The sequence below is a fragment of the Nicotiana tabacum genome, chromosome 3, assembly GCF_000715075.1.
Source record: "Nicotiana tabacum cultivar K326 chromosome 3, ASM71507v2, whole genome shotgun sequence".
NCBI classification, from domain to species: Eukaryota; Viridiplantae; Streptophyta; class Magnoliopsida; order Solanales; family Solanaceae; genus Nicotiana; species Nicotiana tabacum.
This window is the reverse complement of record NC_134082.1, coordinates 4,435,557-4,458,636: the sequence shown is the minus strand read 5'-3', so window position 1 is coordinate 4,458,636 and position 23,080 is coordinate 4,435,557.

The following is a 23,080-nucleotide window of genomic DNA, read 5'->3' as shown; positions in this document are numbered from 1 at the left end:
GTACTAAAGTATAGGCATTGTGAGTTATTTTGTGTTTTGAATAATGGCTTTGAGCTAAGTGGGGGAAGTGTGCTATTGATCAGTTGATGGCACGATTATGTGTTATGTTAGTTCCAGTTTAAGGCATACTAGTGAATCATTTATGGCTTACAGAGGTTGAGATAGAGGATGATTCAAGTAAAGGAAATTTTGGATTGGGGTTGTGATATGCTTTATGGGTGTATAAAAATCATGGAATGACTTTAGTTTTTATTGGTGAAGGATGTAATATGCCTGGAGCAGGTCATTATTTGGTCGCATTAAGGTGGGGTGATTTTTCGGGTGGTTGGAGTGCTAATGGAGCATAGGTCATTCAGTCCGTTTGATTGGTCTAATTGAGGTTTTAATAGAGTGGATGAATCCCGAGAATGGTTTTGAAGGGTTCAAGATTTACATGTAGTAATTGGAGATCCTTAGGATGTATATTTGCCTAGAAATGGGGGTTCACATTGGAGGGTGCCAAGACTTGTGGCATTTCTACATCATTGTGTATTCTACATATCTATATTCGAAATGTGTTGTTAATGGCTTTAGATTTGCAGGAATTATCTTCAGGGTAAGTATTTTAAATATGGTGCATTTGGGGATATTTAAGAGAGTATTCAGCGGCTTATTAGCCTTAGACGGTGTGGTTTTATACTTGGGTCTCGTGTGGTGAGTCTGGGTTGAGGACTGTTGTATCATGGTAAGGATAAGTATCAATTGGAAGGTAAATCAAAAGAAACTTGGGATAAATAGGACAACTTGGTAGTAGGTCGGATCGGCATGGTAAGGGATATGATTAGTTCTTTGGCTGCTTATGAGGTAATGAGTTCTACATATGTCTCATGGAAATACTCTTGGGTTTTTGGTGACCTGCGTAGCTTGGATGAGCTAAAAGGATTCAGTCCTAATGGTTTGGTTTTGTGAAAATGGGATTCAAAGAGTTCTTGATGGTTTTCTACCACTATTAGAGATGTATATTTTCTACTAGCATGAGGAGCGTGTGATGTATAGTAATTTTCTTCTAGATGGGATCAATGGAATGTTCTTGGCTAGTTTAGTACATAGCTGCTTGTGGTTTGGAGTAGATTATGAAGTTCTCATTTTTATCATAGGATGTCAAAGTAGGTGCGGTATGTTGTGTAGGATTGAGATTGGCATATGTAATGTCACAGTTTAGTTCTGAAAGGAAGGTCATAAATTCTTAGGCTGCACGTGCAGTTTTAGATGATTAGCCAAATGATATTACTAATTGGTGTGGCTTGAAGAGGGCATACATTTCAAAAAGGGCAATGAGATTGAGTTAATTATACATCATTGGTATTGCGACACTCTCTTGTTTGATCGACTGTTGATATTCGAGTTTTCTTGGCGGCACAGAAAAATTTTAGGAGTATCCCTCGTGGAGTGATTGGGTACTAGAGGTGTGTTATATATTCGGATGGTGGAATTGGGATTGGATATGGTGATTCGTGTGCTATATAGATTTGGAGACTGGGAGTTCTCATAAACAGGTTATGTTGTGGTTGTGGGACGTGTGTATCGGCATTGTATAGTGACTATCGATGGAGACCCGAGTGGATCCTTTGTTGCTTAGTATGTTAGATTTTGATGTGATATTGGGTATGGACTAGTTATCTCCGTGTCTGTGTTATTCTGGACTGTAGCGCTAAAACGACGATGTTGGCTATGTCGGGGATGCCACAGATCGAGTGGCGAGGTTCAATGGATTATGTTCCCAGTAGGGTGATTTCATTCTTGAAGACCCAGCGGATGGTTGGGAAGGGTTGTTTTCTTATTTGGCCTTCGAGAGGGATTCTCCAGATGTGTTTCCTGCGGCCGGGCATGCTTCCGGACAGGGTTTTTGATTGCGATATTGATTTAGTACCGGGCACCGTATCGTATGGATCTGGCAGAGTTAGGGGAGTTGAAGGAGAATCTTCAGGAACTCCTTATTAAGGGGTTCATTGGTAGGCCAATATGGATGTGTGTCCTGCATCGAGTCGGCTTTGTTGACTCCGAGTTGTTATTGTTGAGGGATGTGTTGATTCGATTATTATTGAGCTTATTAGCATTCTTGGGTGATCTATGAGTTACCTTTTCATGTTGCGAGGCATTATGATTTGATGGATATAGGCATATATGGCGCGGTTCTCTTTCGGGTTGGTATGGGGTATTGCTCGGTGAATGGCATATCGATTGTCTCCTTTCGAGTTGGTTTGTTGTTATGTCATTTACTTCAACAAGGTTATGATGATTTTCTTTTGGTACTAGACATCAAATTGCATGTGGTTGTTGATTTTGTGAATAGTGACTTAAGGTGTTTCATGCAGACCAGTGTTTGGATAAGGTCGCGCATTGCAGCGAAGTTAGGTGGAGGTATGATCATTCGGGTTAGATTCGTATGTTATGGTACTACGTTGTGTGATGGCTTCTCAACATTGTGTGGTGGTGGTACTTGTGAGCTTGCGGTACAACTCTCTCATTTGAGTCATTTTTTCCCATCATTTGAGTTCATTTGGACTGTTGCTTATTGGTGCATGGGTCGCACGGGTTGTGGATCTATATTGTATCTATTTTTCATGTCACTAGAATAGTCGTGTTGAATAAGATGAGGTCATTGAGATTTATAATGAATACTATCGAATTCGATTTCAGCATGTTGGAAGGATAATATCGGGATTCGGCTTAGAAATTTACTATGGTCCCTGCCAAAGGAGAAGGAGCTTCATGACTGATTGATCTGAGGAATGGTTATGACCTTCTATGTGTTTCTTTCATCATAGGTAGTATATGAAAGTGTTGGAATAGGGTTTTGTTTAATAAGAGGTTTATTACCGATATTGTGTTGCTGTGAGCACCTGCTATGATTAGAAGTTATTGTTATGAGAGTTTGAGTTGTGTGGTATATCATGTGATTTCATCTTGAATTGCGGTTATGGCTTGATACAACATGATCAGACTTATTTAGTGTATAGATTAGATATTCTGATATTATAGATAAGCTCGAAAATGGAAATTTGGTTCTAAGGTTCATGGGCTTGGTTAGATTGTGAAATTTCAGTCATGTTGCATTATTAGACCTATATGTGCTAGGGTGGCATGGGATTATCCCTCGGTATATGCATGGTAGGGTTATTAAGCAATTTGTTGGTATGTGGAACAACTCTGGGCAGTAGTTTTGAGCATTTGCACTTCGCTCGCCAGGTCTCTGGCATGACTAGCCCCGTAAGATGTATTATGACTTATGTAAATCGTCGGTTTAGGTTTTCAGGTTAATCAGAATAGATATGAAAGAATGATTCTCAGCTTGAAGCTTTAAATTTAAAAGGGTTGACCCAGTCTTTGACTTTTTTTTGTATTCGATCTCGGATTTGAATTTTTTATGATTTGATTAGCTTCGTTGGGTGATTTTGGACTTAGGAGCATGTTCGGAAAGCAATTTGGAGGTTCGTGGTAGATTTAGGCTTGAATTGGCGAAATTGGAAATTTGGCATTTTCCGGCCGGTAGTGGAAATCTTGATATCGGGGTCAAAAAAGAATCCCGGAAAATTGACTAGGTCTGTTGTGTCATTTGTGTCGTGTGTGCAAAATTTCAGGTCATTCGGATGAGTTTTGATTGGTTTTGGCATCGTTTGCGGAATTCAGTAGTTTGGAAATCCTTCGGCTTGAATCCGAGGGTGATTTGATGTTTTGATGTTGTTTCGAGTGTTCCGAATGTTGGAATAAGTTTTAATGGTGATAGGTGACTTTTTGGCATGTTTGGTTGAGGTTTCGAGGGCCTCAGGATGGATTTGAATAGTTGACGGGACGTTTAGCTTTGAGTGTTGCTGCAGATTTTTATGCTTCTGTTATTTCCGCACCTGCGGATTTAGGACCGCAGGTGCGATGTCGTAGATGCGTGAGGAAGGCCGCAGATACGGTTTTGGACCAGCTGAAGCTTGATCGCATGTGCGGTGATTTTATCGCACCAGCGGGGCCGTAGGTGCGGTGATGTGATCGCAAAAGCGGTTTTCTGAGGGCACAAGTGGGAACCGCACGTGCGATGGATTTTCCGCAAATGTGGCATTGCAGAAGCGACATTTTTACCGCAGGTGCGGTACCTTTGGGCAGAAAGTATAAATTGTGGACTTCTCGAAATTTGGTTTATTTTCCACCATTTTTAGTCGGCTTTGGAGCTTTTGAGAGCGATTTTGAGGAGGAATTCAAGGGTTTATCAGTAAGGTAAGTGTCTTGAGCCCTAATACTCATATATGTGATTATTTCCTGTTGTTTAATCATGTAATTTATGAAGATTAGGGGTGAAATGAGGGGTTAGGGCTTGGGATTTTTGGAGAGCTTGATTGAGGACTTGAGGGGTCAAATGGAGTCGAATTTTGATAAGTTTGGTAGGATAATGATTCTAGTTTTGTGATTTTTATCGGATTTCAAGACATAGGCCCGGGGGTCGGGTTTGGCCAATTACGGAAATTATGATTTAATTTGATAATTTTCACGTGGGCCTTGTTCCTTTAGAATGTATTGATGATATGATTCTGATTTTGGATAGATTCGGGAGGATTTGAGGCCGAGTCGAGCGGCAAGGGCATTGCGGTGTAGATTTTCGCTCGGTTTGAGGTAAGTAATGATTGTAAATTTTGTCCTGAGTGTACGAAACCCCAGATTTCACATTGTTTCACTACTTTGTGGTGATGCACACGCTAGATAATGAACATGGGGTCGTGCACTGATGTGGATTGTGACTTGGTCCGTCTCGTATGACTATTATGTCGCATATTTGATTGAAAACTATTTGATACTATTGTGTTTTGGAAAGCATTACTATGTTTTGGGCTTGATGCCATATTTGGTCCTCGTGTCAACTGTTTTAACCCTTAGGGGTTTTCTTTATTGAAATTCCTCACTGTTCTGATTTAATAACTATACGCAGTCATGCTATGTTTTACTAATTTCATAACTCAGTCTTATTTACCCTAATTTGATGCATAAATGATATTTCGACTAGCATCCTATTTTTCTCACCTACCAATCAAAAAACCCCAAAATTCCAATTTCGCCAATTCAAGACTAAATCTACTCCGTACCACCAAAACACATTCCGATCATGCTCCTAAGTCCCAAATAACCTCGAGAAGCTATCTAAACTCTTGGAACTCACATCCGAGCCCTTTATCATATAAGTCAACATCCGGATGACTTTTCCAACTCAAGCTTACTCAAAAGAGACTAAGTATCTCAAACCTTACCAAAATCTCCCCGAACTCGAGCCAACCAACCTGATAGCATAAAATACAGTTGAACAATGCAAAAAGAAGCAAAAATAGGGGAAACTGAGCGATAATTCATGAAACGACCGGCCGGGTCGTTACATCCTCCCCCTCTTAATAAACGTTCATCCTCGAACGGCTCAAGAAACATACCTGAAGCCTCAAATAGGTAAGGATATCTGCTCTGCATCTCCCGCTCAGTCTCCCAGGTAGCCTCCTGCATGGGCCGACCTCTCCACTGCACTTTCACTGAAGCTATATCCTTTGACCTCAACTTTCAAACCTGACGCTCCAAAATAGCCGCTGGCTCCATATCATAAGTCAAACCATCATCTAACTGAACCGTGCTAAAGTCCAAAACATGAGACGGATCCCCAATATTCTTCCGAAGCATAGAATTATGAAATACCGGATGCACACTCGACAAGCTGGGTGGCAAAGCAAGCTCATAAACCACCTCTCCAATCCTCCAAAGCACCTCAAAAGGCCCAATGAACCGAGGACTCAATTTACCCTTCTTCCCAAATCTCATAACACCTTTCATGGGTGAAACCTTCAACAGAACCTTCTCGCCAACCATGTAGGACACATCCCAAACCTTCCTGTCAGCATAACTCTTTTGTCTCGACTACGCTGTACAAAGCCTCTCCAGAATCACCTTCACCTTGTCTAAAGCATCCTACACCAATTCTGTACCCAATAGCCTGGCCTCACCCGGCTCAAACCAAGTAACTAGAGATCTACACCGCCTCCCATACAAAGCCTCATATGGAGCCATCTGAATACTCGACTAGTAGCTGTTATTATAAGCAAACTCTGCGAGTGATAGAAATTGATCCCATGACTCTATAAAATCAATGACACAAGCGCGCAACATGTCCTCCAATATCTGAATAGTGCGCTCGGACTACCCGTTCGTCTAAGGGTGGAAAGTTATGCTCAACTTAACCTGAGTACCCAACTCTCGCTGCATAGACCTCCAAAACTGTGAAGTAAACAGAGTTCCCCTATCTGAAATGATGGAAACAGGGACACCATGTAAATGAACATTCTCCCGGATATAGATCTCTGCCAACCACTCTGAAGAATAGGTAGTACACACAAGAATGAAGTGCGCAGACTTGGTCAGCCGATTAAAAATCATCCAAATAGCGTCGAACTTTTTCAAAGTCCATGGAAGCCCAACTACAAAGTCTATGGTGATCCGCTCCCACTTCCACTCTGGAATATCCATCTGCTGAAGGAAGCCACCCGGTCTCTGATGCTCATATTTAATCTGCTGACAATTGAGACACCTAGCTACAAATCCCACAATGTACTTCATTCTCCTCCACCAGTAATGCTGTCTCAGATCCTGATACATCTTCGTGGCACCCGGATGAATGGAATACCGCGAGCTATAGGCCTCTTCTAGAATTAACTCCCGAAGCCATCTACATTGGGCACATATATCCGTCCCTGCATCCTCAATAACCCATCATCACCAATAGTCACATCTTTAGCATCATCGTGCTGAACTCTGTCCTTAAGGACAAGCAAATGAGGATCATCATACTGGCATTCTCTGATGCAATCATATAAGGAGGACCAAGAAATCACACTAGCCAGTACCCGACTGGGCTCCAAAATATCCAACCTCACGAACCGATTGGCCAAGGCCTAAACATCAACTGCAAGAGGTCTCTCCCCAAATGGAATATATGCCAAACTCCCCATACTCACCACCTTCCTACTCAAGGCATCGACTAGCACATTGGCCTTTCCTGGATGGTACAAGATAGTAATATCATAATCCTTTAGCAACTCCAACCATCTCTGCTTCCTCAAATTGAGATCCTTCTGCTTGAACAAGTGCTGGAGGCTACGATGATTAGTAAACACCTCACACGACACACCATACAAATAGTGCCTCCAAATCTTTAACGTGTGAACGATGGCAGCCAACTCCAAATCATGAACAGGGTAGTTCTTCTCGTGGGGCTTCAACTGACGAGAAGCATAAGCAATAACTCTACCCTCCTGTATTAATACACACCCAATACCAACTCTCGAAGAATCATAATACACGGTATATGAACCTAAAGCCGATGGCAAAACTAACACTGGAGTTGTGGTCAAGGCACTCTTGAGCTTCTGAAAGCTCTCCTCACACTCATCTGACCACCTGAATAGAGCACCCTTTTGGGTCAACTTGGTCAAGGGCGATGCGATAGATGAAAATTCCTGAACAAATCGGCGGTAATAACCCGCCAAACCAAGAAAGCTATGAATCTCTATGGCTGATGATGGTCTGGGCCAACTCTCAACCACCTCTATCTTCTTCGGATCAACCTGAATACCCTCGCTGGACACCACGTGCCCCAAGAAAGCCACTAAACTGAGCCAAAACTCACACTTCGAGAACTTTGCATAAAGCTTCTCCTCCCTCAATCTCTGCAACACAACTCTCAAATGCTTCGCGTTCTCCTCCTGACTATGCGAATACACCAAAATATCATCAATGAAAACTATGATAAATGAGTCGAGATAAGGCCGAAACACGTTGTTCATCAAATGCATGAACGTTGTTGGGGCATTGGTCAATCCAAAAGACATTACCAAGAACTCACAATGACCATATCGGGTCCTAAAAGCCATCTTAAGAATATCCAAGTCCCTGGTCTTCAACTGGTGATAACCTGAACGTAGATCAATCTTGGAGAACACTCTCGCTCTCTGATCCTGGTCAAACAAATCATCGATACGAGGAAAAATGATACTTGTTCTTGATTGTTACTTTGTTCAACTGCATGTAATCAATGCACATCCTCATCGTGCCATCCTTATTCTTCACAAATAGAACCGGCGCACCCCAAGGTGACGCACTAGGCCGAATGAACCCCTTATCAAGGAGTTTCTGAAGTTGCTCCTTCAACTCCGCTGATGCCATACGATACGGTGGAATAGAAATGGGCCAACTGCCCGGCACCAGGTCAATACCAAAATCAATATCCACGTCTGGTGGCATGGTCGGCAGGTCTATAGGAAACACATCGGGAAACTCCCTCACAACAGGAACAAAATCAATACTAGGAGTCTTTGCACCGACATCCCCCACAAAGGCTAGATATGAAAGACAACCCTCCCCAACCATACGCTGGGTCTTCAAAAATAAAATTAACCTATCGGGAACATAATCAGTCAAACCTCGCCACTCAATCCGTGGCACGCCCCGACATAGCCAATATTACTATCTTAGTTTGAGAGTCCAAAATCGCGTGACACGGAGATAACCAATCCATGCCCAATATAACATCGAAGTCTAGCATACATAATAACAAAAGATCTACTCAGGTCTCCAGACTCCCAATAGTCACCACACATGACCAGTACACACGGTCTACAACAACAGTATCACGCACCGGAGTAGATACACGAACAGATGAAATAAGAGACTCATGGGGCATATCCATATAATGAACAAAGTATGATAACACATAAGAATAAGTGGAACTAGGATCCAATAATACAGAGGCATCTCTATGATAGACTAAGACAATACCTGTGATCACAGCGTCTGAAGCAATAGCATCGGGCCTAGCTGGAAGTGCATAGAAACGGGCCTGACCACCACCTGATCGACCTCCCCCTCTAGGGCGACCCCTAGCTGGATGGGTAGGTGGTGGTAAAGTAACTGGTGCTCAGGACTATGGCTGTCTCCTCTGCTGAGATGAACCCCTAAGATGACGAGGACGCTGCCTCCACATATGACCCATTTCTCCACATCATAGAAACTCCCAGGTGCTAGAGATGGGGACTGAAGGGAACCTGTATCACCAGAATAACTAGCAGATGCACCTAGTATAGAAGAGCCCTGAATTGATGGAGCACGGGACAAACTCTGAGCTAGAAGGCCACTAAGTGATGACTGGCCCTAATGAGAATTGTGAGAACCATGACCCGATGATGCCCCACGATACCCTGGGTGAACGGACTAGGCATGCCTCCCTCTTGTCTCGCTCTTGGCGACGAATTGACTTAATCTCACGAGCGATGTCTACAACCTCCTCAAAGTAGCATTAGACACCCTCTCCCTGGTCATGAGAATACGAAGCTGATACATGAGGCCATCAACAAACCTCCTAATCCTCTCTCTTTCTGTAGGAACCAACCAAACAGCATGACGAGCTAACTCCGAGAACCTCATCTCATACTGCGTCATAGACAAATCTCCCTAACACAACCACTCGAACTACCAACGTAACTCCTCTCTACGAAATTGTGGCACATACTTCTCCAAAAAGAGAATGGAGAACTGCTGTCAGGTAAAGGGTGCTGCACCAATAGGCCCACACCTCTCATAAGCTTCCCACCAAATGAAGGCGGCTCTAGAAAACTGAAAAGAAGTGAAAGCGACCCCGCTAGTCTCCAAAATACCCGTTGTACGAAGAATCCTCTGACACTTCTTCAAGAAACCCAGGGCTTCCTCGCCCTCTACACCACTATAAGTCGGAGGCTGAAGTCTACCAAACCTCTCCAACCTGCGCTACTTGTCCTCTGGCATGGTAGGAGCTACACAGTCCTGAGCAGCTGCAACCGGCTAGGCTGGATGTGCCCCTAATGTCTAAAGTCCCTGCACGACCTGCTCAGGTGTGCGAGCGGCGGGGGTCTGAGTGCCTCCCCTAGCATGAGAAGTAGCTGCAACTGTGGTAACTGAGACCGCCTGAGCTAGGCCGGGGCATACTGATAGAATCTGAGCTAGGGGCTCCTGAAGACCCAGAATCACAATGGGCATAGCTAGTGCCAGAGCTAGTGTTGTTGGATCTTCCACAACTAGGATCTGATCCTGAACGGAGGCGGCTGGGGGATCTGTAGGTGTTGCCCTAGCTGCTGTACGGTCCACGCCCCTGCCCCTACCATGGCCTTGACCACATCCTCGACCTCTAGTGGCCACAACTAGTGGTACTGGTGGTCGTCCATCCTGATCGGTCGCTCGTGTCCTCACCATCTGTGAGAAAATAGAATAACAGAAGTTCAGTACTCAGATCAACAGATTCGCACGACAAGAATTTCAAGAATATGAAGTTTTTCCTAAAGGTTCTGCAGCCTCTCGAGGATAAATATAGATGTCTCTGTACTGATCCGCGAGACTCTACTAAACTTGCTCATGACTCGTGAGACCTATATAACCTAGGCTTTGTTACCAACTTGTCATGACCCTAAACCTAGACCCTACCGTGATGGCGCCTATCGTGAAATAAGGCCAGCTGCCACAAACTCCCAATCTAGTTAAATAGTTATAATAATTCAATTTAAGTCATTAACATGATTAAATCCCAAAAGAACAATGAAATAGTACTATTTGCGAAAAACAAACACAGCCCAACATCGGGGTGTCACCAGTCATGAGCATCTAACAGAAGTCTAAGAGTAGGAAGAGTCTACATAGCCTACTACAACATCCAGTACAAATGAAAATGAAGATAGGACAAAGAAGCAATGGGATGTGAACGTTGAGCAGCTACCTAGTGATCTCCGCACGGTTACTGGAAGCAATCAACCCTCGCTAGCAGGGTTCGAAGCTCCTAAATCTGCACATAGGGTGTAGGGAGTAATGTGAGTACGCCAACTCAGTGAGTAATAAAAATAAGTGAAGGCTGAGCGATAAGAAAGCACATAAAATCACAGCAAATGCTACAAAGAGACAGTGAAAAACCTTTGCAAAGCAACAAAATAGTGAAATCTCATGAAACACCTTAGTTCGGTATAAACTTCTTTAAAATATATTTTAACAATTAAACGAGTGAATGAAAACCAGTGAGAAAAGATAAACACATAAAAATCAGCACCTCGGGCACAATATCAACAGAATCAGCCCTTCGGGCAATAACATAGAACAATATCAGCTCCTCAGCTATACTACATATCTCACTAGGTAGCCACGCTCACTGGGGGTGTACAGACTCTGGGAGGGACCCCATACGGCTCAAGCGCAATATCAAGCCATCTCGTGGCATAATCAATAGGCTCTCGGCCTCATATCAAGCCACCTGGTGGCGTACAACTCAGACCCTCGGCCTCATAATCATGAATCAGCTCAATACTGCTACGACGCGCAACTCGATCCCATAATAACCTCATAACACAAGCCCTCGGCTTAACTCAGTCAGAAATCTCCAAAAAGCCACTTGGGCATAGTAAAATATGATGCTTAGCTCAAAATATCATTTAAGATGTCAAAACAGAGTAAACATGGCTGAGTTATAAAAATAGTAGAATATAACATGACTGAGTACAAGTATAAAGTTAAAACAATGAGGAATAGTAGTAAAAATCCCCTTAAGGGTCCAAAACAATTGGCACGAGGCCCAAATATGGCATTCTGCTCAAAACATGGTGATAACAAATAGTTTTCAATCAAATACACAGTAAAATAGTCATTCGGGACAGACTAAGTCATAATCCCCAACAGTGCACGACTCCACGCTCATCATATAACGTGTGTGTCACCTCAATATAGCACAATAATGTGAAAACTGGGGTTTCATACCCTCAGGACAACATTTACAATCATTACTCACCTCTATCCGGTCCAAACTCTAGCCCGCGATGCCCTTACCTCTCGAATCGGCCTCCAGATGCTCCAAATCTAACCAAAATTAGCACAAAACCATCAAAATATGCTAAGGGAACAAATCCCACTCGAAAGAAATCAAATTACAACACAAATCCCGAAATTGGCCAAACCCGACCCATGGGCCCACATCTTTGAATCCGATAAAAATTACATCAATAGACTCCTTATCACTCCCCGAGTACATTCATATCTAATGTACCAAAATCCAACTACAAACGACCCCTCAAATCCCAAATTCTAGGTTTCCAATTACAAGCCCTAGTTCTTCAATATTTAGGCTTAAATTCCATGATTAATTAGGTAGAAATCACATTAGGATTAAGTATTAAGTCCATAAATCTTACCTCCAAGTGTTCCTCCTTGATTCCCTCTTCAATCCCCTTCAAAAAGCTTAAAAATCGCCCAAAAATGGAGGAACTTAGACCCAAAATCGCGGAAATGGGTCTTTTAAACATTCTGTCCAGCACTTAAAATCTCTTCTTCGCGAACGCGATCAATACCTCGCGTTCGTGAAGCACAAACTCGTGTTGACCATTTTTCCCTTCATCGCGATCATGAATCACCGTACACGAATGCGAAGTCTTGGCTTCCCAACTCATCGCGAATGCGACTCCCTACCCGCGAATGCAAAGAACAAATCGACCTGGACCCAGCTGTTCACCTTTCCTCTACGCGAACGCGGCTAACCCTCGCGAATAGGATGACCACGAGCCTCAGCCCTTCATGAACGCGAAGGACAATTCCACTGCCTCACGTCCTAACCCTTCACGATCACCGGACATCCATCGCGAACGCGAAGGTCAAAAATCTGCAACACCAACAACAATTTTTCTGCAATTTCCTTCAACATGAAATGATCCGTTTAACTACTTGAAACTCACCCGAGGCCCTCGGGACCTCAACTAAACATGCCGATATATCTCATAACATCATTCAAACTTGTTCCAATCTTAGGAATGCTCAAAACAACATCCAAACACCAAATGTGCATCGGACTCAAGCCTAAGAATTACAAAACTTCCAAATTCCGCTTTTGATCAAAAAATCTATCAAACCACGTCTGAATGACCTGAAATTTTGTACATACATCTCAAATGATACAACGGACCTACTGCAACTCCCAGAATTCCATTCCGACCCCTATATCAAAATTTCATCTACCAACCAAAAAACGCCAAAATTACAATTTCGCCAATTCAAGCCTAAATCTACTCCGTACCTCCAAAGCACATTTCGATCACGCTCATAAGTCTCAAATCACCTCCCAAAGCTATCCAAACTATCGAAACTCACATTCGAGCACTTTATCACATTAGTCAACATCTGATTGACTTTTCCAACTCAAGCTTACTCAAAAGAGACTAAGTGTCTCAAAACTTACCAAAGTCTCTCCGAACTCAATCCAACCAACCCGATAGCATAAATTACAGCTGAACAAGGCAATAAGAAGCAGAAATGGGGGAAACAGAGCGGTAACTCCTGAAATGACTGACTGGGTTGTTACACTTGTTATGTGAGGCCAAGGGCCTGATTCATTATGCCACGAGATGGCTTGTTATAGCGCTTGAGTTGTAGGAGCACCTCCAGAGTCTGAACACCCCCAGTGAGTGCGGGTACCTAGTGTGAGTAATGTGATATTGCCCAAGGGGCTGTTTTTGATTTATTTTGTTGCCCGAGGGGCTGGTTCTGTTGATATTTTACCCGAGGGGCGGTTTATGATTCATTTTGCCCGATGGGCTGTATACGAGTGAGTTTTAGCCCGAGGGGCCGACTATGTTTTCATCATTTTCACTCACTGTTTCATCACTTGTTTGAAACTTGTAAAAATATGTTTTAAATGGATTTTTACACATCTTCAAATGATTTCTACCATAAACTGAATTTTTAACGAAATGGTTTGGAAACACATTGTGCTTGCTGTGGTGTTATGACTTGGATTATATGTTTTCTTACTGCTCAGTCCTTATTTACTCTTATTACTTACTGAGTTGGCTTACTCACATTACTCCATGCACCTTGTGTGCAGATTCAGGTATTTCTGAACCTTGTGGCGGGTGTGGATTACTCAGTGGCAGGTTCATCGGAGATAGCAAGGTAGTTGCCTGGCATTCGCAGCCCTGCTCTTCTCCCTCTTATCTTCCTTAGACTGTGTTTAGTATAATTTCAGACTCTTCGTTGTATTTAGACCTTAGTAGATGTTCGTGACTTGTGACACTCCCATGTCGGGCTTGTGTTATTTTCTTCCGCACTAGTTATTTAGACTTATGTTCTGAGATTCAGTTAATTTAATAGCTTAAAAATGACTTTTATGAAATACTAGCTTGAGTTGGGATTTGTGTCAGCTGGCCTATTTTTATGTTAGGCGCCATCATGATCGGGTCGGTTTTAGGGTCATGACACGAACCTTACTGTAACTTCCGCAAAATCCAATCCGACCCCGATATAAAAATTTCCATTGCCAGACAAAATTGCCGAAATTTCAACTTCCGCCAATTGATGACTAATTATACTATGGACCTCTAAGTCATATTTTGGATGTGCTCATAAGTCCAAAATTACCTAACAGAGCTAATGAGACGATAAAAATTCAAATTCGAGGTCGTTTACACATAAGTCCGCATCCGGTTAACTTTTTCAACTTAAGCTTCCAACTAAGAGACTAATTGTCTCAATTCACTCCAAAATCACTCATTCCAGACCGAAATCAACTGACCCGGTAAGTAGAAATACAGATGTAGAACTAAAAGGACGCAGAAAATGAAGGAACATGGCTATAACTCTTGAAACGACTGGCCGAGTCATTACATATATATGCCTTTTCACATTCGTTGAAACAAGCTATATATTCAGCGGTAACCTTTACAACAGCTTCTTTAAACATCTCTGCGTTACTTTTTTCTTGTTCATGAGCCTTCTAGACATGCACAGATGATGATAGCATAACCATGCACACAAGAAACACTACAACAATCTTCTTTGATGATTCCATTTTCTAGAATTTGCTTTGAACTATTTTGACGTTTCGCTTCTCGCTTTTTTCTTGATATTACTTCTTTTGATGTGCTTGTTGCTTTGTATTTCTTATTTGGGACGATTTGGTTATGCTATTTATAGGTATTTTTGGAAACTTTTTTGTTTGAGATTTGCCTCAAAAGTAGGATGATTTCCAGTTTTGTAGGATTTTTCTTGGTTGTACTTGTATTAAATTGAGGTTAATTTACTAACTGAAAATACGATGCCATGAGCCATTCTTCCACATACTTTCTCTTTGGGGAACCATCAAAACTCCATGCCGAAGTCATTTACAAATAAATCAATATTCGGTCAATCATTTCAATTCAAGTTTCCAACCTTGAGACTAAGTGTCTCAATTCATTCTGAAATCCCTCCGGACCCAAACCGACTAGCTCGGCAAGTCATCTAACAATTGTAAAGTATAAAAGGAGCAGTAAATGAGGGAACGGGGCCACAACTCTAAAAACGACTGATCTTATCATTACAAGAAGATTAAAAAGATTAATAAAATTAAGAAATTTGTTGCGACTGAGTTGAAAAAGCAAACATATTGTTAATTCATGAAAATTACGAGTACAGTGGCAAAGAAATGAATGAATGAATTAATTAGTAGAAATAATAAACCACTATTTTATTATTTTTTCCATATATATTTGCTATTTTTGCATCCTTTGATCCATCTTCAAGGCTTCAAATTCTACAATTGCACGAATTTCTCTGAGAAAATTATACAGAATAACGTATTAGAAAATGGAAGAATAATCACCAACTATATATTTGAATTAAAGAAAAAAAATGAAGGATTGTAGAAAGGACTTTACAAGTAGTAAAAACTGGGTTTAATTAAGACGTTCGATGCGGTGAAAATAAAAAAGTGCATTTATACAATCATGCATTTATAAGGTAATTAGTTAAATTTTTATGATAAACATTAATGTGATAACATGGTAAAAATCGTTTTTAGTTTTATATATGAATAATATAAAAAATAGATTTATACAATCTAGATATTTATAAAGTAATTACTATATATAAATTTCTACGATAAATGTTAATATCTATAATAGAATAAAAATGGTAACTATCATGTTATAACTATTGATTTTCTATAACAGTAGCGTTAAAATTCTTTTAACGTTCAATACATATAAATTATTTAGTAAAACTCATAACCAACATGCAATTATTATATATATTACTTTTTTTTTTGTAGTGATCTACTTAGCACGTATTAAAGTTACATTGTTAGTGTATATACCTTTTAGCAACTTGGCATTGCAGTCACTGTCACACTTCATCTCACAATGAGTGTATCCAAGACCTTGATCAATACATGCCTTTTCACATTCGTTGAAGCAATTTGTATATTCAGCGGTAACCTTTGCAACAGATTCTTTAAATTTTTCTACGTTACTTTTTTCTTGTTCATGAGCCTTTGAAACATGCACAGATGATGATAACATAACCATGCACACAAGAAACACTGCAACAAGCTTCTTTGATGATTCCATTTTTTAGAATTTGTTTTGAATTATTTTGGCGTTTCGCTTCTCGCTTTTTTGTTGTTATTACTTTTTTTGATGTGCTTGTTGCTTTGTGTTTCTTTTTTGCGACGATTTGATTATGCTATTGATTCTTCTATTTATAGGTATATTTGGAAACCTTTTTTGTTGGAGATTTTCCTTAAAAGTTGGATGATTTCCAGTTTTTTAGGATTTTCTTGGTTGTGCTGGTGTTAAATTAAGATTAATTTACTAACTAAAATACGACGCCATGAGATCCATTCTTCCACATACTTTTCTTTGGCTGAAATCAAGAAATGAATTTTCACCTCTAAAAAAGTGATATGAGTACATAATTTTATTATTACCAACAAGTCCACTGCTCAAGTATATCACCAATGACAATGGTTTATATCAACATTTAAAAACCAGCATATGCATTCTTCATACCTTTTCTCAAGTTTTAAACTAATGCCAAGATCATTAAAATATTCATGTGGCTTTTTCTAACATGCTCATATCAAAACTTGACTCTAATGCAATCCACACTTTCACTCAATCTTTGTGCCAACTCAAAAATCAAGGTCTCTACCAATCCTTTGCAAATCATGTGCCTTCACTAACAAACCATAGAGAAACTAGTCCACACGCTCAAATATATGTTCAAGTATATTTTAAGGTGTCACAACCTAAAATCCAACTAGTTGTGATGGCACATAACCTAACCTGCTAAGTAAGACAAAATGACGATATCTAATTTCATTGAAATTAACAAAAAAATAATAAAAGAAATTATCTGAGTCATATACATTCACCAAGGACTGGTAGTACAAATCATAAGCTTCTAAGATTTTTGAATTTACAAAAGCTGATATTTAATAAAGTACATCATTTGTTAAATATACATGAACAGATCTTTCATAAGCGTAGAGCTACCATGAATAAGAGGTAGTGATAAACCGGAATGCAGGTACATAAAATAAAGTCAAATCCAGTAAAGAATGCTTACCCCAAACCAACACATGAAGAACCCCTAAAAAATTGCCCATATCCGACAATTAACATCAAACAACGTCAAAACTATGAATCGCACCTCAAATCAAACTTAATGAACTTATGACCTTTCAAATTCAACAACTCATACCGAATCATATCAAATCAATTCGGAGTAACCCTTTTGTAGGCAAGTCTCAAATGATATAACGAAGCTATTACAACTCCAGGGATTGCAATCCGAGCCTGATATCCATTAAGTCAACTCCCTGTCAAACCTCCTAACCTTCCAAGCTTTCAAATTTCAAATTCTCACCAAAATGTATCAAATCAACCTACGGACCTCCAAATCCAAATCCCAACATACGCCTAAGTACAAAATAACCAATACGAAGCTACTAAAATCATCAAAACACCATTACGGAATCCTTTACACAAAAGCAAAACTCTGATCAACTCTTTTCACTTAGCTTCTAAAAAAAGAATTATTCTTCCAAATCAATCCTGAATCATCTGAAAGTGTAGCGATCTGGCCGGTCACTTTGATAGTAAAAGCCTGTCCCCCCATTTACTGCTCATTTTATGCTTAATAGTTGCTATGTGACTTGCCGGGTTGTTGGCTCGAATTCAGAATGAGGTGAGACAAAAGATTTAAGGTTGGAAGCTTAAGTTGAAAAGGTTGACTGGATGTTAACTTATGTGTAAATGACTCTGGAATGGAGTTTTGATGGTTCCTTTAGCTCCGTTGGATAATTTGGACTTAGAAGTGTGTTCGGATAGTGATTTGGAGGTCCGTAGTTGAATTAGTCTTGAAATGACAAAAGTTGGAAATTTAGAAGTTTGACTAAGAGTGGACTTTATGGTTAACGGGTTTGGATTGGGGTTCTAGGAGTTGTAGTATGTTCATGGTGTCTTTTGTGACTTATGTGAAAAGCTTGAGGTTCATCGAACGTGTTTTGATAGGTTTTGATATCGAATGTAGACGTTAGAAGTTCAAAAGTTCATTAAGCTTGAATCGATGCGTGATTCATGGTTTTAACATAGTTTGATGTGATTTAAAGGCTCGACTAACTTTTTATAGTGTTTTAAGACTTGTTGGTGTGTTTTGTTGAGGTCCGGGAGGCCTCAAGTGGATTTCGAATAGTTAACGGATAAATTTTGGACTTGGAATTTGGCTGAACTTTTCTGGTGTCTCTAATTTGGTTTCCTTATATGCAATTGTGTAGACTGGTCCGCGATCATGTAGGATTAATTTGGCAGTGGAGGACTTTGCTGTATGCATTCTCGAAAAGCAGGATGCGATCGAGCTTAGAGAAATAGTGCATCACGAACGCGTGGGCTAGGCCGCGTTTGCGAAGAGGATATGAGGTAGGAGCTGAGTCATGCGTTTGTTCTTCGCGATAACATGAAGAGGGTCGCAATCACGTAGGTCTAAGAGAGGCAGTGGTTCATGTTCGTAGGTGTTGTATCGCATTCATGTAATGTTCAATTTTATGGTCAGCGGATTTGTGCTTCACAATCGCGAGGAATTTTTCGCGATTGCGATGAAGGGTCGTCTTGGCATAACTTAAATATTTCAAAATGAGGGTTTGAGTTCATATCATAAATTTGAGTTTGGGAGCTCGATTGGAGGCGATTCGTGGAGAGATTTTTAAGAGAATGATTGGGTTAAGTGATTCTTACTTAGGTTTAGTTAAATTCAATGTTTATATCTTTGATTTCATTGTTTACTAGTGATTTGGGTTGGAAAATTGGGAAAAAATAGAGGAAAATCCCTAGGCCAAATTTTGGGAATTTGATCAAGATTTTGGTATCAGATTTGAGTAATTTTAATATGGGTGGACTCGTGGTTGAATGGTTGTTCGTATTTTGGGACTTTACTAGATTTTGAGACGTGGGCTTGGGGTTGACGTTTTCACTTTTGATTAAGAACTTAGTATTTTCTTATGGAATTGATTCTACAAGCTCCTGTTGAATGTATCGAACTGTTTGTGGATAGATTAGAGGCATTTGGAGGCCGTTTTGCAAGGAAATGGCTTGTCAATGTAGGGATTTTCATAGTTTGAGGTAAGTAACACTTCTAAATTTGGTTCTGAGGGTATGAAACCCCAAATTTTGTCTTATGTGATTGGTGTTGAGGTGACGCATGTGCTAGGTGACTGGCATGTTGGCGTGCACCGTAAGAATTGTGACTTGGTCGATTCCATGGAACTGAATAGTTTATTAATCTTGTTGTTACCCTTATTCTCACCCTGTGTTAGAGCTATTTAGTTGTAAATCATGTTATAAACCTTGCTTAGGCTATGTGTTAGTATTATTGGGACCCACATAGTTCGTGTCACATGTTGAATTATTTGCTTAATTTGTAAATTGTACTCATTCACAATTATTATTTGCATAATATGTCTCAGCCTCTATTGTCCTTATTTGATACATCATATCATCATTGTTTGGGCGAGTTATCATGACTTTGGTGAGCTTGAGAGACTGGAGAGATTATTGAATGAGTGAGGTTGTGGGTCTATTATAAGTGGTATTCATGGGATTAGGATGAACACCGCAGTAGGTTTAATTGATTCATGCCAGGATTTGGCTTATTATAGTGCTTGTGCTGGATTGGCCCCTCCGGAATCTGCACATCCATAGTGGGTGCAATGCTAGCAGTTATTTACATTTAGGATGGATTTGCCCTGGTTATTTACATTCTAAGATGGATCATCCCTGGTTTATTTGCCTTTGGGATGGATGTGCCCTAGGCTGCACCTGCCATGTTCTGTGTTGAATTTTATTGCAAAACCCGAAAGCATATCTAAATTCTTATACCTCTACTTTTAGATAATAAATTTCTAAGATATCACTATTGTATTTGTTATAAGCTTCTGGATTGTTAATACTGCATGTCGACTGTATTACTCAAACTCGTCACTACTTTCAGTCCAAAAGTTGTATTTGTTACTTATTGAGTTCATTGTACACATGCTACACCCTGCACCTCATGTGCAGATCCAAGTATTTCTGGTCATAACGGCTACTGGTTTGCAGAGTTCAGACCTTCAGGGATCATTGAGGTAGTTGCTTGGCCTCCGCAGACCTTGACTCTCCTCCATCTTTAAGCTTATTCATTCAGTTTTACTTTCTGGACAGTGTACCAGATTGTGTCATTATGTAGAACTCATGTACTAAGTGATACCCTAATTTTGGGAAGAATTTATGTATTATCATATTCCATCCTTTTAAAAGATTTTCCTTTAATTAAATTGTTTTAGTATCTTTTAAAGTTTAAAAGTGTTGGAAATGTCCGAGTAATCGGGTTGCCTAGTACAACCACACGAGATAACACCACACACGCGTGACCTAAACAACTCTAGCCACAGAACTGCCATAACCAAATCCAGTACCAGCAATTAGCCTCATATTCATTAGAACCTTGTTAAAACTTTCATAACACTAAAAATGATGCAAGAACATGGAGACCTGATAACTATTAACCCAAATAAACAAGTCACCTCTAACACTACTGGGACACAGACCTCACAAGCTAAAGCCCTATAAGCACAACACGAAGATGAGTAAATATGTAAGGAGAAACACCTAAGAGAAATTTCAACCAAGCACGATAGGCATAACTCCCTATTAGTACAATTCTACGAATCAACTCCACAATGAAGAATCAAAAACATATGAAAAAAAAGACAAGGATCTCATCCAGATATAACTTCCACCGCGATACACAGATCGATTCAAATACATCAATTCACATGAATCCACGAGGGTCTCACCCTCAACTCTGAATTACAAGGAGAATACATATCATACTAGTTGAAACCTTCCACTAATTCAATTCCCCCTACAAAATCACAACACATACTGAACTCTTACACCAGTAGAGTATCTAAATCACAGGTCGTAACCCATCACCCAGAATTCACATCAAAACTACCGACATGAGGAACAAAAATTCACTCTTAGTCTAATAACTCTCGATAATGACTAAAAACAAATGATAGACACGGGCTACCATTAGAGAATCTCCCAACAGAGGTAAACACATAAACATAGTACTAATTCAGGAAACTCACCCAAAGGTGAAGCAAAAATTAAAGGACTCACCCCAATAAGCAAAACCGAAACAAAATAAGAATGGTACTCCTCAATAACAAATCGAAACCATACCTGTACAACATCATCTGGTGCAACTGCCTCAGACCTACAATAGGAATCAAATAACGGGCTGGGCCTTACCTTCTTAGCCACCCTCTACTCGCCTGACCTATACCCCAAGCTACCGGTGCAGGGATATCAGTAGCTGGAATCAAACTCATGGCCTAAATGCCTTGTGGTGACACACCTCTCCGGAGTCTGGGACAATCTCTCACCCTATGGCCGACATCTCCATAATCGAAGCATTCTCTCTGCTGATATGGCTGTGGAAACTGTTCGGTATAAGACCCATGAGTACCTAAAACACCATGCAAATCTTGAAGTGCCAACTGAACTGGATGACCCAAAATACCTCTACCATGTCGTACCCTTCCTCCAAAGTAAAGACCAGCAGATCTCTAGAGTCTGCGAGGCCTCTTAGCCTCCCTTTCCTCTCTCTCCTAACCGACTCATATCTGAGCCCCTCAATGAACCTACAGACTCTCTCTCTAACTGTAGCGACCATAGCATGTGCATGTCTGAACAAATCACTGAATTTAATGGCATACTCTGACAGTGACATAGTTCCCTGAAACAGCTGCTCATACTTTGCATGCCATGTATCCCAAAGGGACTGAGGAACAAACTCTTTTAGGAATATCTCTAAAAACCTAGCACATGAAAGTGAAGCTGCATCGGCCGAGCTACCCAACTCATATGATCGAAATCACTAATATGCGGCTCCCTTAAGCTGGAACAAATTAGAAGCAGCCTCACTCATCTCCACAATACCCATAGTATGTAGAATGCGGTGGCATTCCTCTAGAAAACCATGTGCACCATCTATGCCAAACCACTAAAAATAGGAGGGCCATACTTCTTGAACCTTGAAAGTCTAAGTTGTTCCTTCTCAAATGTTCTGCCCTAACGACGGGCGGAACTGGAACCACAGACTATGTTGCCATGACACTTGGAACCTGACCAACATGAACTTGCTGCTCTGGAGTACGGACTGCAAGAGTCTGAGTCCCTCCCCCGGTCTGTGAAGTAGCCGGTGTAACAAAAATCAACCCTACCTGATCCAATGCACCAAAAATGCTCAGGAACAGTGCTAAAGTCTCCTAAAGTCTCGAGGTAACAGCAGGTGCCTCTGGTACCTGTCCCCCAACTGAAGCTACTAGCGGCTCCTCAACTGTTGCTCTGGTAGGTGCCCTAGCTACTGTGCGTGCTCCTTTTCTGCCTCTATCTTTTCCCCAAGCGACACTTGCTCCGGAGGCAGCATCATCAGCAACTGTAGCTCGTCTCCTCACTATCTGTGAGAGAATAAAATGACAAAGCTCAAACTACAAGATCAATAAACTCGCATGATAGGAATGAAACAAGTGAAACTGTCTTAATAGTTTCGTAGCCTCTCGAAGATAAGTACAAACATCTCCGTACTGATCCATAAGAGTCTACTAAACTCACTTATGACTCATAGCACCTATGAACCTAGAGTTGTGTTACCAGCTTGTCACGATCCAAAT